Genomic DNA, 22,187 nt, shown 5'->3' on the forward strand with positions numbered 1-22,187 from the left:
ACCACGACACTACCTGCCTGGAGTTTGCATGTTCTCCCTGTGTCTGTGTGGGTTTCCTCCCACACATTTCAAAGACATACTGGTAGGTTAATTGGATCCTGTCTAAATTGTCCCTAGTATGTATGAATGTGAGTTAGGGACCTTAGATTGTAAGCTCCTTAAGGGCAGGGACTGATGAAAATGTACAATGTATATGTAAAGTGCTGTGTAAATTGATGGCACTATATAAGTAACTGAAATAATAATAACAATGTGTTCCATGTGGGAGAGACCTCTGTAAGATTGGTCCTTGCTCTTATGGTCAAAAGCGAAGTCTAAAATGCACTACTAGGGAGTGCGTCAGAGAATTTTTTATACAGAAAGAAGTAAGAAAAGACGAAAGTATTCAGGAGAGCCAGCCTTCAGGGAGCCCTCTCCATTTTTACATGATGCAGATTTTTATCCTGGAATACCTAATATGTCGCCCAGGGTTTCCAGGTCAGCTCGAACCTAGCTATCTTTCAGGGAACTAACCATTTTCTCTTGGGCCATTATCCAGGAAATTTTCCTTTTAGCTGCCAAAAAGAAAACCTATGGTTGTTTCCATGCTTTTGCTATGGATAATTTTGCCCCCAAAAATATGAAAAAGATTAAATCTCGGGTAACTCTATTGGTGTCGGGTACGTAGACATTGAGCAATGCCATTGAGGTGTCCTTAGGGATGTGACAGCTTGTTACCTTGCGGATCATGTGAAAAATTATATTCCAGAACCCTCAGATTTTCGGGCCTTCCCACCAGATGTGGAGCATGGACCCTGGAGAATCACATCCTCTCTAAAGTAAAGGGGGAAGAAGGGAACATTTTAGTCAACCTCGTCGGGACTAGATACCACCAGGTCAGTGGTGGTGCTTTCATAAGGGCGCACGGGCGCCGCCCCCTCTCTCCTGCCACCCCCTCTATCACCAATAGATAGATTCATGCATTGCATAGATCTATCTATGGTATTTTTTTTTTTGAAGCACCCGATTAGAGCCATAGGCTCTAATAGGCTTCAAAAAAGGTAAACAGCGAGCGCCATGGCGCTCGCAGTTCACTCAGCTGTGTTAGGAAAGAGAATGAATATTCGCTTCCCTAACACTGAACCGCCTATCCGCCAATTAGGTGCTCAAAGCTGAAAGGACAGGCGTCCAATCATAGCAGAGGACGGGAAGATAGGACAGGAGAAGACATCAAGGAGCATGGAGGGCACCCGCTGCCCCACCGAGACAGGGTAAGTGCCAGGCAGACGGCGGATGGGGGGGGCACACTGGCAGCATTTGATGGGCACAGTGGGAGCATTTGATTGGGCACAGTGGGAACATTTGATATGGCACAGTGGCTGGTTTTTGATGGGTACAGTGGCTGCATTTGATGGGCACAGTGGCGGCATTTGATGGGCACAGTGGTGGCAATTGATGGGCACAGTGACTGCGTTTGATGGGCACAGTGGGAGCAATTTGATGGGCACAGTGGCTGCGTTTGATGGCACAGTGGCGGCAATTGGTGGGCACAGTGGCTGCATTTGATGGCACAGTGGCTGCGTTTAATGGCACAGTGGTGGCAATTGGTGGGCACAGTGGCTGCGTTTGATGGCACAGTGGCGGCAATTGATGGGCATAGTGGCTGCGTCTGGTGGCATAGTGGCGGCAATTGATCGACACAGTGGCGGCGTTTGATGGCACAGTGGTGGCAATTGATGGGCACAGTGGCTGCGTTTGATGGTACAGTGAGGCTGCAATTGATGGGGCTTTTTTTCAGAATTTTTTAGTTTGTTTGCGCCCCCCCAAAAAATTTTGAGTACCAGCCACCACTGCACCTGGTGACTACCTTCAGATTAGCTTCAATTAGTGCTGTATTGTGTATGCCTTTGTAGGCCCGAAAGAAATTTTATGCCATGTTTCTACGTTCCATCTGACCTGGAGTTCGCTGCCCCAAGCATGCATGTAAGGTAATATAGTGTTGTCTGATGTAAGTGACAGGTAGATAGCTGAGTTACCCCTCCCCCTCTGCTCTGTGGTCTGGCCGCACCATTAGTCATAGCCTGTCAATCTCGGGGGGTTCAGGTTTATTTTTCCATATGGAATGAAGGAAGCGGGGCATTTGAAGGAATCTATACAGCTCAGTTTCAGGCATTTCCAATTTATTTTTACAGTAACTGAGTGAGATTGGGCCCATGGGAGTTAGGTAGTGTCCAATGCAGTATAACCCTTTATCTAACCACCATTTGAAGGGTTTAATGTTCATTCCCGTTGTGAATCTGGGGTTATGAAAAATAGGCGCTAATGGTTGCATATCCGAAGTCAGTGAGGTGTGGCCTTTCAGGCCATCCCAAAGGGATATAGAGTGTGAGAGCACTGGTGACATAATGGGTGGGCGATCTCTTGGCAGGCACTATAGGAGGAAGTCCAATGTGTGTATAGGAACCGCTTGCCGCTCTATATGCACCCAATCGGGTTTCTCCAGGTGCGTGTAGATGACCGACAATTGTCCCAAGCGTGCCGCTTGGTAATACCACATTAAGTTAGAGTTAGAGACCCCTAGTCCTCCTTGTGTTCTAGGTCTAAACAAAGTTTATTGTGAGAGATGATATCCTGAGGTTCCCCAGATAAATTTTAAAATTTTGCTTTGAAATGTCCTTAGGTGATCTTTCCTTCGAGGGATTGGGAGGGATCTGAATAGATAGAGTAATTTGGGAAGTAACGTCATTTTGACCGCGTTTACCCTCCCCAGCCAAGACAGTTCATGTAACGCCCAGCCTTTGAGATCCTCTTCCAGCTTTTTATACATTGGGGAAAGTTAAGAATTGTGGGGAAAAAACCTAGCTACAATAAAGTTGTAAAGTGATATGAGAACTATAAAGCTGCCAACACTCGAACATACAAGGTTCAGAGTGGATATAAAAGTGACAGTGTGGTGCTAAAAAACAAAAACTGTGTAGGTGTGTACCCTGAGTGTGGTAATACTAAACAAAATATATTGTGCAGGTCACCATAGTAAGTCAAACAAGTGAATGAACTGTGTTCAATGCAGTGAGTCTATATAACAAAAAATAAAGTCCACAAAAATTGTGACAACGTGAATTCCTCCAGTGAAGCTGTCTTCTATCACATGGGAATGATGAATTGCTTATCTGAAGTTATTTTTCAAAAACAGATTTTGGAAAAGAATGAATACTCTTACCGACTGTGTTGGACCCTAAGTGTCGTAGAAGTGTCGTAGCGTAGAAGTGCAGACTAGCTCGCCGATGCGCAATGCCCCAAAAATGTCAAAACAAACGCAGCCTGAAACAAGGCCACCTCGTTTGCAGAAAAACACATAGCTGGAAGCACCTGCGCTAACGAACTGAGCATAACAAAAGACACTGCCATCCGCCGATCTGCAACGCCTCCTGTACCCTCACATGGCCTGCCGCACCAAAAAATCCTTAGTATGATCACAACGACCCAGTACTTTAAACAGGAATGCCAAACTCTCCAACCTTCTATTCAAGGAAGACACTGACACCCGACCTTCTACATTGCGACCAATAAAATAAACTACCAACAACCTGACTTCCTCTTCTGAAACAACACCACCAACTCCCTGCACCAGTGCAAACCACTCCTCCCACACCTTCGAATAAAATGACCAGGTAGTCTCACTCACCGAATGACGGACCAAAGATGCCATCAACCCAAGGGAATCCTCCACAACCCAACAGGACATGGAACTCTGTGCCGCTCTGCTCCCAGCGCCAACAAACGGAACCTGTACCACTGAAAATGAGAAAGAGAATCAGCCACTGAATTGGTGCAACCCGGAACATGCACAGCATACATAAAAGCATTCAATCTCAAACAGAACAAAACAAAATGTCGCAGCAATCGAATCACCGGTGGAGAAGAAGTCGAAACACTATTGATGGTCTCCACCACCCACATGTTATCACAGTTAAAACATACCCTCTTGTTCCTGAAAAACTTGCCCCACAGCATTACCATCAGAACGGTTGGGAAAAGTTCTAAGAAAATCAAATTCCTATGGAACCCAGCTTCGAGCCACTCCGCAGGCCAAGGGCCCGCACTCCAGCGACCCTGAAAATACGCCCCATAACCCGCCTACCCCGCGGCATCAGTGAAAATTTCCTGTCACACGTATTGGTCACACCCTCCATCCACACTGATCTCCCATTGAAGCTATCTAAAAACTGTTCCCACACCAACAAATCCTCTTTATGTTCTCGATTCAAACGGACATGGTGTCCCGGGGCCCTTAACCCCAACGTGACCATTGCCAGCTGGCGGTTGAAAACCCTCCCCATTGGCATGATCCTGCAAGCAAAATTTAGCTTGCCCAACAGAGACTGCAGCTTGTTACCCTGCCGGGCCGAGCGCACGGCAACCCGCAAGTCCACAAGTTTTGCCTGAGGGAGGCAGCACTCCATAGCCTCCGTGTCGATCAAGATGTCTAAAAATCTATGCACCATGGAAGGCCCCTCCGCCTCTCAGGAGCCAAAGGAACCCCAAACACCTCAGCAATATGCTGAATTGTGGCCAACAAAGTACAGCAAATATTAGAAATTGCCGGGCCAATGCATAAGAAATCATCCAAATAATGGATGACGGAACGAAGGCCAGACACCTCGCGCACCACCCACTCCAGGAAGGTGCTGAAGGTCTCAAATAAGGAACAAGAAATGGAACACCCCATAGGCAGACAACGGTCCACAAAGTAAAGCCCCTGCCAATGGCAACCCAGGAGATAAAAACTATGGGGGTGAACCGGCAACAAACGGAATGCAGCTTCCACCTCTGTCTTGGCCAAAAGAGAACCCTGGCCGTACTTACGAACCCAGCTAACTGCCGCGTCAAATGAAGTATAAGAAACCGAACACAGATTCGGATCAATAGCTTCATTGACAGGACCCCCTTCGGGGGTAGGATAAGTGAGTTATGAGGTGGAACTTGTTCACACCCAAAGGAGAAACCACCAAACCATCCAAAGGAGGGGCCCTAAAAGGACCAGCCATATGCCCCAACTCAGCCTCCTTTAATAGTTTAGCTGAAACCACCTCAGGGTGCAACAAAGCTGAACTCAAATTGTCAGTGGAGGAACAGATCGAAGGCGGCACGGAATAGAAAAACCCCTCTGAAAACCCCCCTTCAAGTAGGAGAGCTGCCCATCTATCCGAATACCCCTTCCTTTTATTGGCTGAAAGTCCTGAGGCGGCAGGACTGCCGGCCCCGGACTGAAACGGTGTGCTGAAGTCATCAGCTTCATCCAAAGATGTATGTCTTTGTGATCCCAGCGCAAGGAAGGCCAAACTGCCTTGCGCTGGCAAAAGTGCTCATCGTACCTCAACCAGGCTGTACCGCCGTACACGCAGTACGTCTCTCCGATGGCATCCAAGTAACAAAACAAAGTGGAGCAATGCTCCGGAGCCTTTTTTCCCCACGACACTGGCCAGAATCGTAAAAGCTTGCAGCCAGTTTGAAAACGTCAGCGGAAATAAGCGATACCTACGCTTCTCCTCCTCCTCCTCCTCCTCCTTCTTGGTCTCGTCCGGATTTACCTTGTCGAGGTTAAATTTCTCCCAGGGATGCAAGGAAAAAATCTCGACATACTCACCCCTACCAATCTTCTCCCTAACTTCGGGCTTAAGATGTGCCCCCATCGGTCCCTCGAAGCACACATACACCTCGCACTTCACATAATCCGCTAATCGCACGCCATCCACCTCCTTAACTGCATCCTTATCCCTGCCTTTCGGATCAGATTTTTCACACTCGACCGCCGCAGTCGGCGACATAGAATTCCCTGTCCCAGCAGCCCTGGCGGTCCCCAGTGCCGCAGTAACAACAGGTGGGAGAACAGAGGGACCCCAGGCGTCTGACCACTGGACCCTGCCACCGCCCCCCCCGACACTGTAACAGGAAGGGAGGGACCCCCAGACACTCACGCCAAAGTAGCACCTGAATTACAGTGGCAGGGTTTTGTGTTTTTTTTTTTAAGCACCTGATTAGAGCCATAGGCTCTAATTGGCGTCAAAAAAGGTCACCTGCGAGCGCCATGCTGGGCGCTCACAGGTCACTCAGCTGTGTTAGAAAATTAATATTCGCTTTCCTAACACTAAACCACCAATCAGGTGCCCGGATCTGTTACCCATCACCTGATTGGCTGAAACGGCAGGCGCTGTGATTGGACGCCTATCAGGCGTCCAATCATAGCAGAGGACGGGAGAAGTCATCGAGGAGATGTCCCACCACCACGGAGACAGGGTAAGTACAGATGGCAGGCAGGGGGCACACTGGCAGCATTTGATATGGAACAGTGGCTCTATAATTCATGCCCCACCCCCTCCCCACTGTAACACATATTACACTATAGGCAGTACAGTAATGGGTCCCCTTTGTAATGCATGCTAGGCTATAGGCAGGACTCTGACAGGTCCACTTTGCAATACATGCTACACTATGGCAAAACTTTGAGGGGGTCCCCTTGTAATATATGCTAAGCATCATCCATCCCTCTCCACAATGTATCCACGTCCACACCCAGCATCATCCATCCATCCCTCCAGTATCCACATCCACGCCCAGCATCATCCATCCATTCATCCATCCATCCCTCCAGTATCCACATCCACGCCCAGCATCATCCATCCATCCATCCATCCCTCCAGTCTCCACAATGTATCCACATACACGCTCAGCATCACTCATCCATCCATTCCTTCAGTCTCCACAATGTGGGCGGATTCGGTTGGACGGTCAGTGGGCAGGCCCTGGGGAATGTTGGTGGTCCGGCCCTGGGGGGCCCAGGCCTAAAGCTGTGTAGGGGGCCCCAAAATTTCTGATGGCTGCCCTGTGTACAAATATGAGCGAAAAGCTGCTGCCAGCACTCTATAGCTTATCCATAGCTATTGTGGTGAATGTGAATATAAAGTGAAATTTAAAGTGAAAGTTCTGCGCTGCCAAATAAAACGCAAAATGCTGTGTATATCCTGCAAGGTCAACAAAATATTTAAAATAATTAAATGCAGAGATGTGCAAATCCGCAAACTCATGTATCCTGCAAATCTAGCAGAAATGAATGATGCATATACAACTTCAAATAAATAATGCACAGTGTGCAAATCCACAAGGAGAAAAAAAATTATTAAAAATGATATGCTATTGTGCCTATTAAAATAGTTACAAATAGCACAGTATGATGTTCAGAGTGATGAATATTAACTTAAACATTAAGTGACTATTCCAACTGGAAGAGACTGTCCTTTTCATATTAATGGGGCATCCCTTCACTATCAACTGTGAATGTCCGTAAATTATTATTATTTAGGGTACTTATTAGACTTGTGCACAACAGAAAATTTTGTTTAGTTTCGGTTCGTTGTCATTCGTAAAATACATAATTTCATTCTGTTATATTCATTAGGTTACGTTAATGCCTTTTCGGATAATTCGTTATTTCTGTAGATATCGATAGTTTCGATGTTCGTTATACTGAATCTCGAATCATGTCGAATCCATTTGTTATATGCCCTATAATTTCGTTCGTATTAGTTGAAACTCGATATTTATGTATGTGTGTATATATATATATATATATATATATATATATATATATATTCGTGATAATGATTCGTAGTTTGGAAAGTCGTTTGTTTATTGAATCACACACAATGACAATATCTCTTCTCCTCTGCTCAAATATAATACAACACCCTTCTCATCAGTTCTTAGGAATGCACTTTGCCAGTAATCCAACCTCCAGGACAAAATTACTCAGCTGATTGGACTGTAATGCCCTGTACACACGATCGGACATTGATCGGACATTCCGACAACAAAATCCATGGATTTTTTCCGACAGATGTTGGCTCAAACTTGTTTTGCACACACACGGTCGCACAAAGTTTTCGGAAAATCTGATCGTTATGAACGCGGTGATGTAAAACACGTACGTCAGGACTATAAACTGGGTAGTAGCCAATAGCTTTCGTCTCTTAATTTATTGTGAGCATGCGTGGCACTTTGTGCGTCGGAATTGTCCACACATGGTTGGAATTTACGCGAACGGATTTTGTTGTCAGAGAATTTTATAGCCTGCTCTCAAACTTTGTGTGTCAGAAATTCCGATGGAAAAAGTCTGATGGAGCCCACACACAATCAGAATTTCCGACAACAACCTCCGATCGCACATATTCCATCGGAAAGTCCGACCGCGTGTACAGGGCATAAGATTTACTTTGCGTTGACCTCTTGTTTCATTAGATCTTTAACGAATTACCAAATCATGTCGAATTCATTCATTATATTCGCTATAATTTCTTTCGTATTAGTTGAAATTCATTATTTTTTTATTCGGACATTCGAATGCATCCGAATGCCTGAAAGATGCAAAATTCAGCAGAATTTCAATTAGTTACGAAACTAATTGCACAAGCCTAGTACTTATATAGCGCCATCAATTTATACGCTTTACATATACATTTTACATTCACATCAGTTCCTACCCTCAAAGAGCTTACAATCTAAGGTCCCTAACTCATATTCATCTACTAGGGCCAATTTAGACAGAAGCCAATTAACCTACCAGCATGTCTTTGGAGTAGAAGAGGAAACCGGATTACCCACAGGAAACCCACACAGATACAGGGAGAACATGCAAACTCCAGGCAGGTAGTGTCATGGTTGGGATTTGAACCAGCGACCCTTTTTACTGGTAGGCGAGAGTGCTACCCACTACACCACAGTGCCAACCATAGATGTGTAATCTTCCCTTTTTCACCATGGTTTCTCCTCTGTGCTCACTAGCCTCTAAATTAGTGAGGTCAGGGACTGATGGAAGACCTGCCATTCCTCCCAAAGATAATCAGTAGAGTTAAAGCGGAATTAAAACCATCCATAAAACAGTTTCATTTCCGGCATGTTGCGGAAATGTAACCCTCCCATTGGTTGTGCTCTAGGACTATACTTTCAGGGATCATTTCTGTAGGAGTCTAAGGCAGAAATGTGCTCGAAAGTGTCCAAATTCACCTTCCACGATGATGAATTTTAGTGTTCTTGTCTCACTAGGACTCCTGTTGGCAGTGCTGCTCTATGCAGGTACTGCCACCATTTGTTGACTTGGTCATCTTTCTAGATGGGAAGATGGCAGGAGGGAGGTCATTCAGAGTGTTTTAAAATTTTGCGGAACATATTCCAGAGGGCAGTATTGGGGGCATTAGTGGTAGGTTGACAAAAGCACAAAAACCCAAGGTAAGTATAGTAGCAAGTCCTAGTTGTAATCTAAGAACACTCAATAGGAGGATAATATGCGTCTAAACTACGTGGCATGTTCACCAATGCCAGGAGCCTGGCGGACAAGATGGGTGAACTAGAGATACTGTTGTACAAGGAGGATTTTGGTTTTGTGAGAATTTCAGAGACCTGGTTCAACAGCTCTCATGATTGGCTGGCAAACATTCAAGGGTATACCCTTTATCGCAAGGATAGAGAGGGTAAAAAAGGGGGAGGGGTATGCCTATATATCAAGAATAATGTACAAGTGAATGTGAGAGATGACATCACTAAGGGAGCTAGGAAGGAGGTAGAATCCCTATGGGTAGAGCTCCAAAGGGATGAAGCTAAGGGGAAAATAATACTGGGAGTATGCTATAGGCTCCCTAACCTGAGGGAGGAAGTGGAGACAGATCTCCTATCACAATCTGGATTAGCAGCAAGAATAGGAAGTGTTATCATAATGGGGGATTTTAATTATCCAGACATAGACTGGGTGGAGGGAACCGCGCGTTCCTCTAAGGCTCGCCAGTTCCTTAATGTCTTGCAGGACAATTTTATGGGTGAGATGGTAGACGCACCAACTAGAAATAAAGCATTACTGGATCTATTGATTACCAACAATACAGTCCTGATCATGGATATGGAAATACGGGGCAATTTAGGTAACAGCAATCACAGGTCAATTCGTTTCAGTATAAATCACACAAATAGGAAACATAAAGAGAATACAAAGACACTGAATTTCAAAAGAGCCAACTTCCCTAAACTATGCTAGAAGGCATAAATTGGGATAAAATCTTAGGAACAAAGAACACGGAGGAGAGATGGGTTTGCTTTAAGCGCATATTAAATAAGGGCATTAGCCAATGCATCCCATTGGGTAATAAATTTAAAAGAGCGAACAAAAGTCCTGGATGGCTTAACTCCAGTGTAAAAATGCATATAAAAGCAAAGGAGAAGGCCTTCAAAAAATACAAGGTTGAGGGATCATCATCAGCATTCAGACTTTATAAAGAATGCAACAAGAAATGTAAGGGTGCAATAAGGACGGCGAAGATAGAACATGAAAGACACATAGCGGAGGAGAGCAAATAAAATCCCAAGAAATTCTTTAAGTATGTAAACAGTAAAAAAGGAAGGACAGACCATATTGGCCCCATAAAGAATGAGGAAGGACATCTGGTTACAAAGGATGGGGAGATGCTGAAGGTATTGAATTTATTCTTCTCCTCAGTTTTCATGAGGGAATCGGGGGGCTTGCAGTGTTTATCCTCATGACACAACACAGGAAGCACCTCCATGGTTAACAGAGGACAGAATTAAAATTAGACTTGAGAAACTTAACATTAATAAATCACCGGGACCAGATGGCTTGCACCCGATGGTACTTGGGGAACTCAGTCAAGTGATTGCCAGACCATTGTTCCTAATTTTTACAGGCAGTCTGACTGGAATGTTACCAGCTGATTGGAGAAAGGCCAATGTAGCACCAATATTTAAAAAGGACCCAAAATACATCCCTGGGAATTACAGGCCAGTTAGCCTAAAATCAATAGTATGTAAACTCTTGGAGGGGATGATAAGGGACTATATACAAGATTTTAGTAATGAGAACGGTATCATTAGCAGTAATCAGCATGGATTCATGAAGAATCATTCTTACCAAACCAATTTACTAACCTTCTATAAGGAAGTGAGTTGCCAGCTAGATAAAGGAAGGCCCATAGATGTGGTGTATCTGGATTTTGCAAAAGCATTTGACACAGTTCCCCATAAACGTTTACTGTACAAAATAAGGTCCGTTGGCATGGACCATAGGGTGAGTTCATGGATTGAAAACTGGCTACAAGGGCGAGTTCAGAGGGTGGTGATAAATGGGGAGTACTTGGAATGGTCAGGGGTGGGTAGTGGGGTCCCCCAGGGTTCTGTGCTGGGACAAATCCTGTTTAATTTGTTCATAAACGACCTGGAGGATGGGGTAAACAGTTCAATCTCTGTATTTGCAGATGATACTAAGCTAAGCAGGGCAATGACTACTCTGCAGGTGGCATGTGGAAACCTTGCAAAAAGATCTGAACAAATTAATGGGGTGGGCGACTACATGGCAAATGAAGTTCAATGTAGAAAAATGTAAAATAATGCATTTGGGTGGCAAAAATATGAATGTAATCTATACACTGGGGGGAGAACCTCTGGGGGAATCTAGGATGTAAAAGGCCCTGGGGGTCCTAGTAGATGATAGGCTCAGCAATGGCATGCAATGCCAAGCTGCTGCTAACAAAGCAAACAGAATATTTGCATGCATTAAAAAGGGGATCGACTCCAGAGATAAAATGATAATTCTCCCGCTTTACAAAACTCTGGTCCGGCCGCACCTAGAGTATGCTGTCCAGTTCTGGGCACCAGTCCTCAGGAAGGATGTCCTGGAATTGGAGCAAGTACAAAGAAGGGCAACAAAGCTAATAAAGGGTCTGGAGGACATTAGTTATGAGGAAAGGTTGCGAGCGCTGAACGTATTCTCTCTGGAGAAGAGACGCTTGAGAGGGGATATGATTTCAATATACAAATACTGTACTGGTGACCCCACAATAGGAATAAAGCTTTTTTGCAAAAGAGAGTTTAACAAGACTCGTGGCCACTCATTAAAATTAGAAGAAAAGAGGTTTAACCTTAAACTACGTAGAGGGTCCTTTACTGTAAGAGCAGCAAGGATGTGGAATTCCTTTCCACAGACGGTGGTCTCAGCGGGGGGGGGGGCATTGATAGTTTCAAGAAAGATAAGCACTTGAATGACCACAACCTACAGGGATGTACAATGTAATACTGACATATAATCGCACAGATAGGTTGGACTTGATGGACTTGTGTCTTTTTTCAACCTCACATACTATGTAACTATGTAACCAAACTGTCAAACCATCCAATGGCTGGTGCCATAACTGATCACATGTGCAGCATCATGGCAGTTGTAGATTAAACAGAGGCAAAGGTGGCAGCTTCCTTGGCTGAAAACAATAGGGAGGTTTACTTACACTTTAAAGCCCCACTCTGGGCTGCTGTTAAATTTTCTCAGGAATAGAGTAAAATACTTTGCTTATGCTTTATTTATGCAAGCTTCCTGCTTTCTGTGCGACCCGTTCCCCAAAGCCACTGACCAGCCAGTCACACCTCTCTGATACCATCATGTACAATATAGGACCTAAAGTCCTGCATTTTATGGGAGGACAGCAAGGGTCCATCTACATTCCCAAAGCATTGAACAGCAGAGGGAATGCGAGGAATAAGATACGTTTCCCCCAAATGAGCATTTAACTCATGCAATGCAGGGTGGACCCCACTGCATGGCAGTCTGGAGTTGGGCTTAAAGGTCAGGGCTCACTGCAGACCACTCAAGTTCCCCCACATCAAACGCATCAATCCAAATCTTAATAAAACTGGCTACATATGTTTGGCCTTATTATATAGGTGTGATGGTCAGGTCTCTATATATTGTTTGGCTGTATATTGTAACAACACATTCTGAGTTCCCTGTGACATCGCTTCCTTTATTTCCGTATTTGAAAAAATACCTAATATAACTATTATTAAGTTCATTATGTTAGTTATAATAGTTACATTATATGTGATGAGGGAATCAGCTTCTCAGTTTCCTGTGCAATGAAAAGTGAATTCCAGGCAAACAGCTAAATGCAGAGTTAAAAGACCTATAAATCAAATGTTTTATAATGCAGACACTTCTGCTAGACAGAACAGCCCTGTAGGTGACCACTGTTTTCTCCATGCATTTAAGCAATGCAGCTTGGTCATCAACCTGCCCCCAGTCCGTGGAATTACACCTTTAGAGCCCATTCACACCTGAGCGTTTTCTAGCTTGAAGCCTGAAGCTACAAAATGCTTGAGGGGAAAAAATCCATTATTCTCTATGGAGATGGTTCACATCTCCATTCCAAGTCGCCTGAAGCCCTACACCTGAAGCTCAAACAAGTTCTGGACCCTTTTTTGTCGAATCGGGCAGATTTGGGCGTTTTTGGAGCAGGAAGCAGATGACAAAATCTAACAACATAGCAACAAATGATGAAACAGATGATCATTTTTCCTATTGGCTAATAAAAAACCGCCAAAGCTCAAAAAAGCCGGACAACGCTGCATGGAAACGCGCAAATATGCCCAAAAAACGCACGGCAAAATGCCGGAAAAACGCTCAAAAACGCTACGCTCAGGTGTGAATGGGGCCTCGAGTGTACTTAAATGAACACATATTCTAGGGAATTCATACAGGGTGTTGTAGACACTCATTAGAAATCTGTCTCCTGTCCACATGACAAATGGCAGAACATGTGACAGAATCATGCACATGTCGGCAAGCTGTATACAAACCTGTTCCAACTTTAAGGCTATGTGGGGCTGCGGCTCGCAGCCAGGGGTTTGGTGCGTCCCCGTTCACCGTTTCAGGTCCGATTTACAAGGTCCGAATTTTTGCCTGAATTCGAACCAAAAACCAAAGACAATATAAAAAGTGTCACACTTAAAAACTACCTGAATTTGTTGCACATGTCAGAAACATCAACTGAACTGTTGCAAGGCCTTCATGAATTTGGCGCAATACTTTGTAATACACCCAAACTGCCTGAAAAGTGTTGCAACTGCCTTTTTGAATTTTCATTATGATTAGAAACCATTGGCAAGATGTTTGACAGCAGCTGGTTGTAGAAGGTTGGAATCACATATGTGCGGTGCGAATTCCAGCTTCGTTTTCCTCTGCGAAAAAAAAGGCAGCTGTTCAACGATTTCTCTCCGTTGTATCTGCGGATCAGCTGAGCAGGGAGAGCGGGGAGGTGTATTGAGGAGGGGGAGAGAATTCTTGTTCACAATGGAACGCATCTGCGAATCAGATGCATTCCCATAGAAGATTATGTGCCTGCAATTTGCACCGCAATGCCCAGAAAACGCACACGTGCAAATGCATTGCGCAAATGTTAACCAGCCTCATTCAAATGAACAGATTTTAAAATGTCCTGTGAATTGGATGCAGTGTAAGTCGCATCCAGTTCGCATAGGTGTGAACCCAGCCTAAAGGTTTACTATATTGTTTATAGCTATCTGGACTTTAACTTTAAAAACATGTGCAGGTATTTCCTAATGTTTGAATGGGGAAACTTGTTCCTAGCATTAGTTCCACTGAAGAGAAGACCTGACCTGGTACCTAGAATAAAGAAGAATTGCTGATATTTTCAATTAGAAAATTAAATTATCATGTAAAAGCAATGCATGCTTAAGGACCAGAAGAATTTTCCCCCTTAATTATCAGGCCATTTTTTGCGATACGGCACTGCATTGCTTCGCAACTGACAATTGCGCGGTCATGCGACACTGTACCAAAACAAAATTGATGTCCTTTTTTTCCCGCAAATAGAGCTTTCTTTTGGTGGTATTTGATCACCTCTGTGGTTTTTATTTTTTGCGCTATAAACAAACAAAGAGCAACAATTTTGAAAAAAAAACAAATTTTTTACTTTTTGCTATAATACATATCCCAAAAAAAAATATATGTAGCGCTGGTAGATTTCTGATCTACCAACTGATAGCTAAATTTAGTAACTTGCTCGTTAGGGGAGTTAGATTTGCCTCTGTTCCAGCTTGGCTGACGTTGCGTGTGGTTCCACACTGAGCCGGTGGGTGTCGCTGTTACCATTGGCTGGTGTTGGAAAGGCAACGTATCGAAGCGTATAGGTGCTCCTCGTTTTACAGCCACCTGCTGGCCCTCCTGGCCAACAGGTATGCGTTAGAGTGCTACCTCGTGGTCCTTCGTTCCGGAGGCCCGCGCCGCTGCGGCGCCTGGGTGGGCCCAGAAGCATGTCTGGGGCCTACCACAGCAGCAGAGGAATGGTCCTGAGCTGTCTATCCAGAGTGAAGAAGCTGGACAACCGAGGAGATCCCAGGGGAGGACCCGTCATGGAAGGATCACGCAGAGTGCTGGTCTGGAGAGGGGCCTGGTGACTCGGTTGGAGGACGTATCCTGAAGTAGTTCTACAGCATAGTACTGCCAGGTTGGCTTAGAGGTCCAAGTACTGTGTCTGACATTCACCGCAAAGTTTAATACATCCTGTGGCAGAGGATAGTACGGATTTATTTCAAGCAAGTCTGTGGCAGAGACTTTTGTTCGTGCTGCGTACTGGCTGCTAGGCAAGTGAGAGAGGCCTATCCAGACAAGCAAAGGTTGTGTCCCACAAAGGACACAATCTTCCTTCGCTAATTGGTTCAGTAAAGCATTGAAAACGTACTCAAGTGTTGGTGCGTTTATCGTCCAGAGGTAAACTCAACGGAACCCTAGACCCGGTGCCGTTGAAGCAGGGGTGTCGAGAGTGAAGGTAACAAGCCCGCTTAAACCAGCAGCTCCGCCGAGAGTTGGTGCTACATATATAAAAAAAAAGTATTCATCAGTTTAGGCCAAAATGTATTCTACATATTTTTGGTAAAAAAAAAATCACAATAGGCGTATATTGATTGGTTTGTGCAAAAGTTATCGCATCTACAAACTATGGGATAGATTTAGGAACTTTTCTTTTTTTAATTGTTTTTACTGGCGGCGATCTGCGATTGTTAGCGGGACTGCGACATTGCGGTGGAAAAATCTGACCCCAAATGACACTTTTTGGGGACCAGTGACATTATTACATTGATCAGTGCTATAAAAATGCACTGATCAAATGACACTGGCAGGAAAGAGGTTAACACTAGGGGGCGATCAAAGCATTAACTGTGTTCCCTAGGTGTGGTCTAACTGTAGAGGGGATGAGCTGCATGGGACATGACAGAGATCCCTGTTCCTGATGACTGGGAACAGTAGATCTCTGTCATGTCATCTGTCAGAATGGGGATTCGCCTTGTTTACAAAGGAAGATCCCCATTCTGCCTCTGTACTAGACGATCGCGGGTCGCTGGCGGACATCGAGTCTGCCCGACCCACGGGCACGGTCCCCCAGCATGCAGCGGGCCTGAGATTGCACCGCCGGCTGTGCGCGCCCGCCCGCAACTGCGTCTGCGTGAGCCGACGCATAATGATGGCAATTCGCGCAGGGGAGCCAAGCCATGACGCAGCTGGCTGGTCCTTAAGTGGTTAAATATATACACATGACTAGGGTATTAAAACAGAGCTCCATGCTCCTTCAGAAAAAAATACTATAGCTGCTGACTTTTCATATTAGGACATTTACCTGTCCATGAATCAAGCGGTATCTTCATCCCAGACGAATTTTCAACCAGCTGTTAGGTGCTGCCGCCGCCATCTCCACTGGGGGGAACTGGCAGTGAAGCCTTGTGGCTTCACAGCCGGTTCCCTGTGCATGCGCGAAGTGTGCTGCGCTTTGTGAATGGCCCAGCAGCGGGGGAAGGAGGAGGGGGGCTGAAGTAGAAGAGAGTACTTGTCAAAACCAAGTACCTGGGGGGGGTGCAAACAAGCCTTTTGGGTGGTGCTTCACTTTAATGGTGATTTGTCTCCATTCTGCCTGACCACCACTCCACTACTCATCAGTACCTAAGTAATTCACACAAGATACAAATTTGAGTTAAATGGTCATAGCAGCCTAATGCCGCGTACACACAGTCGGATTTTCCGATGGGAAATGTTAGATGTGAGCTTGTTGGCTGAAAGTCCGACTGTGCATATGCTCCATCGAACATATGTTGTCGGACTTTCCGCCAACAAATGTTGGCTAGCAGGTTCTCAAATTTTCCACCAACAAAAATTTGTTGTTGGACAGTCTGATCGTGTGTACACAAGTCCGTCGCACAAAAGTTCACGCATACTCGGAATCAAGTACGAGCCGGAAGTGCTCGGTCTTGTAAAACTAGCATTCGTAATAGAGATATCACATGACTATTGAACTTCCTTTTTATTGTACGTCACCACGTCTCCACGTTCATAATTGTTGGCCCACATGTGTGTGACCGTGTGCAAGACAAGTTGGAGCCAACAACCTTCGAACAAAAATCCACGGTTTTGTCGTTGGAAAGTCCGACCATGTGTACGTGGCATAAAGTGTATAAATACAATAATATTGAATACAATAGATATGGATCCCCAAAGTCCTTGTAGGCACTGACACTGAATCATACAAAATAAGGGGAGGTATACCCAGGACTGGTCCCTATCAATTTACATTTGACCATAATGACCAACTTCAAAGACCTTATACCCTGCGGCTGCTATGACTTCCTGGAACAAACCTGGAACAGTCCACAGCTGCAAGACAATAACCATTAAAATACATTTAAAGAGGGGAGGGGGGGATGGGAAGTTTTCCTGAGGCCAGCTCTCTTTTGACAGAAGACTTACTGGACCCTTCCTCCAAACCATCCTTTGAAGCCCCTCTTATATCTGTTGACATTTCAATCAGGTAAGTACCCCCTAACTTTCTCCACACACTCGTAGAAAGGTTAGGAGGTCTGATGACCCCTTTACTAATTTATTTCAGAGGGAATGTGTAATTTACTCACCCCCATCATGGTGACCACACTACTAAACATATGAGAAGATGATTGAATTCCTCAGAATCTATCCATAGCCAAAATATTTTGTCTGATATGGGCATTTAAACCTTCATTAAATATAATCTCAGGGAATTTTCTTGGGCTAAATATAGCACAATAATTATTTATGTGTTTTGATTACAAAGTAGGAACAGTTACTTGCCAGCAGTTATGGACTTCCTGGGTTAGTCCTAGGTTTCGTGACCAAATGCTTCACCATCTCATTCAGTACTCAAAGCTGTCATCATACATTTTATCTAAATTTATGTTAACCCTGAGTTGTCAACTATGAGCAAATTATCCTCCCTAACAAAAAGGCGTAATCACTAAATGTATTCAAGATTCCATGACTGCCAACAAACACTGAATGATAATGAGCTACCATCATACATGCATTTATACCCTAAATAAAACATACCTAGGAGATGTGTGGTAACCCCTTGTTTACCAAGGTATGTTTATAAATATCCTGGTAATGAAGGGGTTAAATCAAACTCACAGCTGTTTCTGCGGCAGTGAGCTATATATTGACTTTAAAGCTGGGTTCACACTAATGTGATGGCAGACATCGCATGTGATTCGCAAAGCATTGCTGTGCACATCACATGCAATGTCTGTGCCATGTGAATTCAGCCATACAGTTTGTATGGCTGAAATCACATCACATTCGCACCAAAAAGGTGCAGGACCCTTTTTTTTTTTTGTCGGCACTGGCATCGAATCACATGGGTGTTCAGACCCATGCGATCCGATTCCATCCGATTTCACAGTTCGCACTGCGTTCTGTGAACCGATTTGGGGGTGTCATTAACTTTATATTAACACCCACAGCTGTTCGCAGAGAGCAGCGTGAACTTCCGGCGATTTAGATGCGACGGGGGAAACCCGCACAGGAATCGCTGTGGTGCCCGCATTGCACCAGTGTGAATTTAGCCTTAGAGCCACCAAAAGGTTTTCAGGTCAGGCCTCATGCACAGTATAGCTGTCAGCCCCTTTTACAGGTGTTTGACTTTTTTTTTTTTTTTTTCGTGCCCCTAAATGCCCCTCTAAGTTAGCCTATGTGTCCATGCACATATAGGTGCTTAGAGACATTTAGGGACAGAAATCTAATACAAACAAATATTGCATCCAGGAGAGGAGAATTTGGGTTGAAAAAATGCCCAACACACCTAAATGCATGTAAACACACTTAAACGCTAGGCAAGTTTAGTGCTTGAGCATTCATTTATTTGAATGGCTAGAATAAATTAATATTTTGACCAAATAAATAAGTATATGCCCAAATCCTTGACATGCCTGAATGCGTCCAAATGTTCAGAAGAGCCTAGTGTGCATGAGGCCTAAAAGTGTTCTAAAGACATCTGATGATAGGGATTTGAAGGTATGGCCACAATAAACTGCCAGAACTATGAGAACAGAATGTGATCGGGTGACATCTTTTCACAGCTGTCATTCTCTGGCTATTGTAGCAGAGGATATCACAAATCAATCATGATCTGTTCTTTATTATCTGAGGTGGAGGACAAGGAAAACATGAGGGGTGGGGGTCTAATAGACCCCTGGCGTCTCCATAAAGAGTACCTGTAACATGCCCAAAGCCCCCCTGAAATAGCAAATGGTAATAATGTTAATGTGTCACTGAAGGCAAAACCTTTTTTTCAGTTTTGGATAAAGTGGAGAGGGATTAGAACCCCTGAAAGCCTATATTGCTGTCAGTGCTCCCATTAGGGAGGTTTATCCTATTTGTCCTGTTTACCGTTAAAAGTGAAAGTTAACGAAAATCACACATTTTGAGTTGACATCAGAACAGTAATAGAGGGGAAATCTTCCTATGGGGACACTAGTTCTGGTGACCTTGATGACACCCCCGGATTTCTTCATTGTGGAAGGATTTTTTTTGCACTTCCTGTTTTGGTTATGGGACAGGAAGTGAGAGGAAATCTCCCCAATGGGATGCAGATGGCGAAAAAACTAACAGGGGTTATAACTCTCCCTTACTCAATTAAAAAAAAAAAAAGTTTTGCCTTTGGTGACATTTTAAATGAAGAGAAAAAAGCAATAAAAAAAAGAATTATGATATATATATATATATATATATATATATATATATATATATATATATATATATATATATATATATATATATATATATATATATATATATATATATATATATATATATATATATATATATATATATATATATATACCCCATCACCCTTGAATATAACATAATGCAGGCATGCAGTGTAAGGCACACATATGTATGTATACATAAATTGCACCACGTAATTGAGGTATCGCTGCGACTGCTGGAATGAGAGCTATAATTCTTGGGACATCATTCATGTTTAAATTTCAATAGACAGTGTGTTTAGAGAACTTATTTGGAAAAATGGGGTGGCTAGGATTAGTTTGCGGACGTTGCGACAGCCAGAGGTGAAGGGCGGCCTGGAGGTACCGGACCCGCGAGGATACTTTTCTGGCATCCCAACTGCAACAAGTGGGAGGTAGTAATAGGTTAAGGGATGAAGGAGTGGGTGGCAGTGTCTTGTTGAACGATATCGGACATGACACAATCGCAGAGGCACTAGAGGCAGATTCATTTTGTACCAAATGCCCCACTACCCAGATGATGGTTAAGGTTTGGGTACAAGTTAAAAGAACCCTGGGCTACACTGGCTTTGCGGAATTTTCTCCACTCTGGGATAATAATAACCTCAACGAGCTCAAAAAAATGGGGCGCTTTGAAGAGTGGGACCACCAGGGTATTCACTGCTTGGCACAGGTATACAGGGAATGGAGGTTAAAATCTTTTCAGGAGTTGGTGGAGGAGTACGCAATCTCTAATAGGTCATTCTATAGGTATTTGCAACTCAGGCATGCTCTAGAGGCATAATTTGGGAAGGATGCGCCAGTGTGGTGTGAAATGACTTCTCTGAGAAAGCTTATTGATGCCCGCACTATGAAGGGATTGATCTCTGATATTTATGGATGCCTGAAGGCATCAGCCCAGGAGGGTACGGTGGAAGATAAAAATAGGATTAAATGGGAGAGAGATGTACTGTCCAATGATCAATGGGAGCATGTCCTGTCGCTGGGGCCCAGGGTCACTCTCTCTCCTTCACAGGTGATGTCTCATTTTTATTTGTCCTACAGGGCATATTATACACCATTGAAATTATTTAGGTGGGGTAAGAGGCCCGATCCAAAGTGCCAGAGATGTGGAGGAGGGTACGGAGACTTGATTCACCTGTTTTGGCGATGCCCCAAACTACATAGATATTGGAAAGGGGTTGTGGAAAAGATAAATTTGGTGTTTGGGACGTCATTGAGGGTGGAGGCGAGAGAGTGCTTGCTGGGATTAATGGGGGATAAAGTGGCCTTAAGGGACATACAGACAGCAAGGGTCAGATGCCTGTTTCAGGGTAAAAAGCTTATTGCACAGTATTGGCAGAGAAAGGAGGCACCGATGGTTTCAGAATGGGTGAATGCAGTAAGGGAGGTGATCTGCAGAGAAAAGTATATATACAAGAAGAGGGGTAATTATAAGAAATTTGAAAAAATATGGAAAGCATGGCTGGACCAGGATAGAGCGGGACTGGTGGGGGGGGGGGTAGGATGAGGATGGTATGGGGGGGGGGGGGGGTTTGGTTTAATAAATAATAAAATGTATGGCGAGGTGTGTGATGGGGGGTGGGTAGGGGGTGGGGGAGTGAATGGGGGGAAAAAAGGAAGAAATTAATCTTGAAGCTTACTGTTTACGGGTGTTTTGAACTGGCACACATTGGAATGATAATTTAAAAAAAAAAAAAAAATTAAAAAAAAAGTACGCCATATCTTTCAACAAAGGGGAACGCCTCACAGATTTGGGAAGTTGTGGGATCCATGGTTGCAAACCCCTGGCTTCGCTCCCCTGACATTAGTGTCTTTATGGATTTTTCAATGCTAGAAGGTGTCACAATGTTGCGGATTCATACTTTTGTACCTGCATCCCCAGATAAGTATGACCACTTGCACATCCCTAATGGTATACTGGACGATGGGTACGGATGAACCTGGAGACGGGCACAATGTTTGTATGTGCAGGGATGGTGGAATTATTTACCGATGTGCTAATAGTTAAGACATTTAGTATATAATCTTGTGTTATCTGCTGTACTTTGTGTAAACTTTTGTAAAGCACTGAATAGTACAGAGCAATAGATATGTTTTTTATTATGAAGAGACTTTATTTTGATTTACTAATCTTATATCTTTAAAAGTATAAAGTATATAAAGATCTGTATATCAGAACTGCTCAGGATTATGATACTGCTGTCCATTTTACTGTACTTCTCTTTTCATTTTGCGTTTTTCTTTTTTGTACGTTT

The 22,187-nt window shown here is 44.0% G+C and overlaps 1 protein-coding gene and 1 non-coding gene across 2 annotated transcripts in view; both read left to right on the forward strand.

The window, feature by feature from the left end:
• FAP (fibroblast activation protein alpha) overlaps positions 1–22,187 on the forward strand; it is a 194,814-nt gene that overhangs the window by 38,131 nt on the left and 134,496 nt on the right. The gene's annotated exons all lie outside the window — the stretch shown is intronic.
• On the forward strand, positions 8,968–9,182 carry LOC141101894 (small nucleolar RNA U3). Its single transcript, XR_012235040.1, has one exon. It is a non-coding gene; the product is annotated as a small nucleolar RNA U3 (small nucleolar RNA).

This window comes from Aquarana catesbeiana, linkage group LG06 (genome assembly GCF_042186555.1).
Source record: "Aquarana catesbeiana isolate 2022-GZ linkage group LG06, ASM4218655v1, whole genome shotgun sequence".
Lineage (NCBI taxonomy): Eukaryota > Metazoa > Chordata > Amphibia > Anura > Ranidae > Aquarana > Aquarana catesbeiana.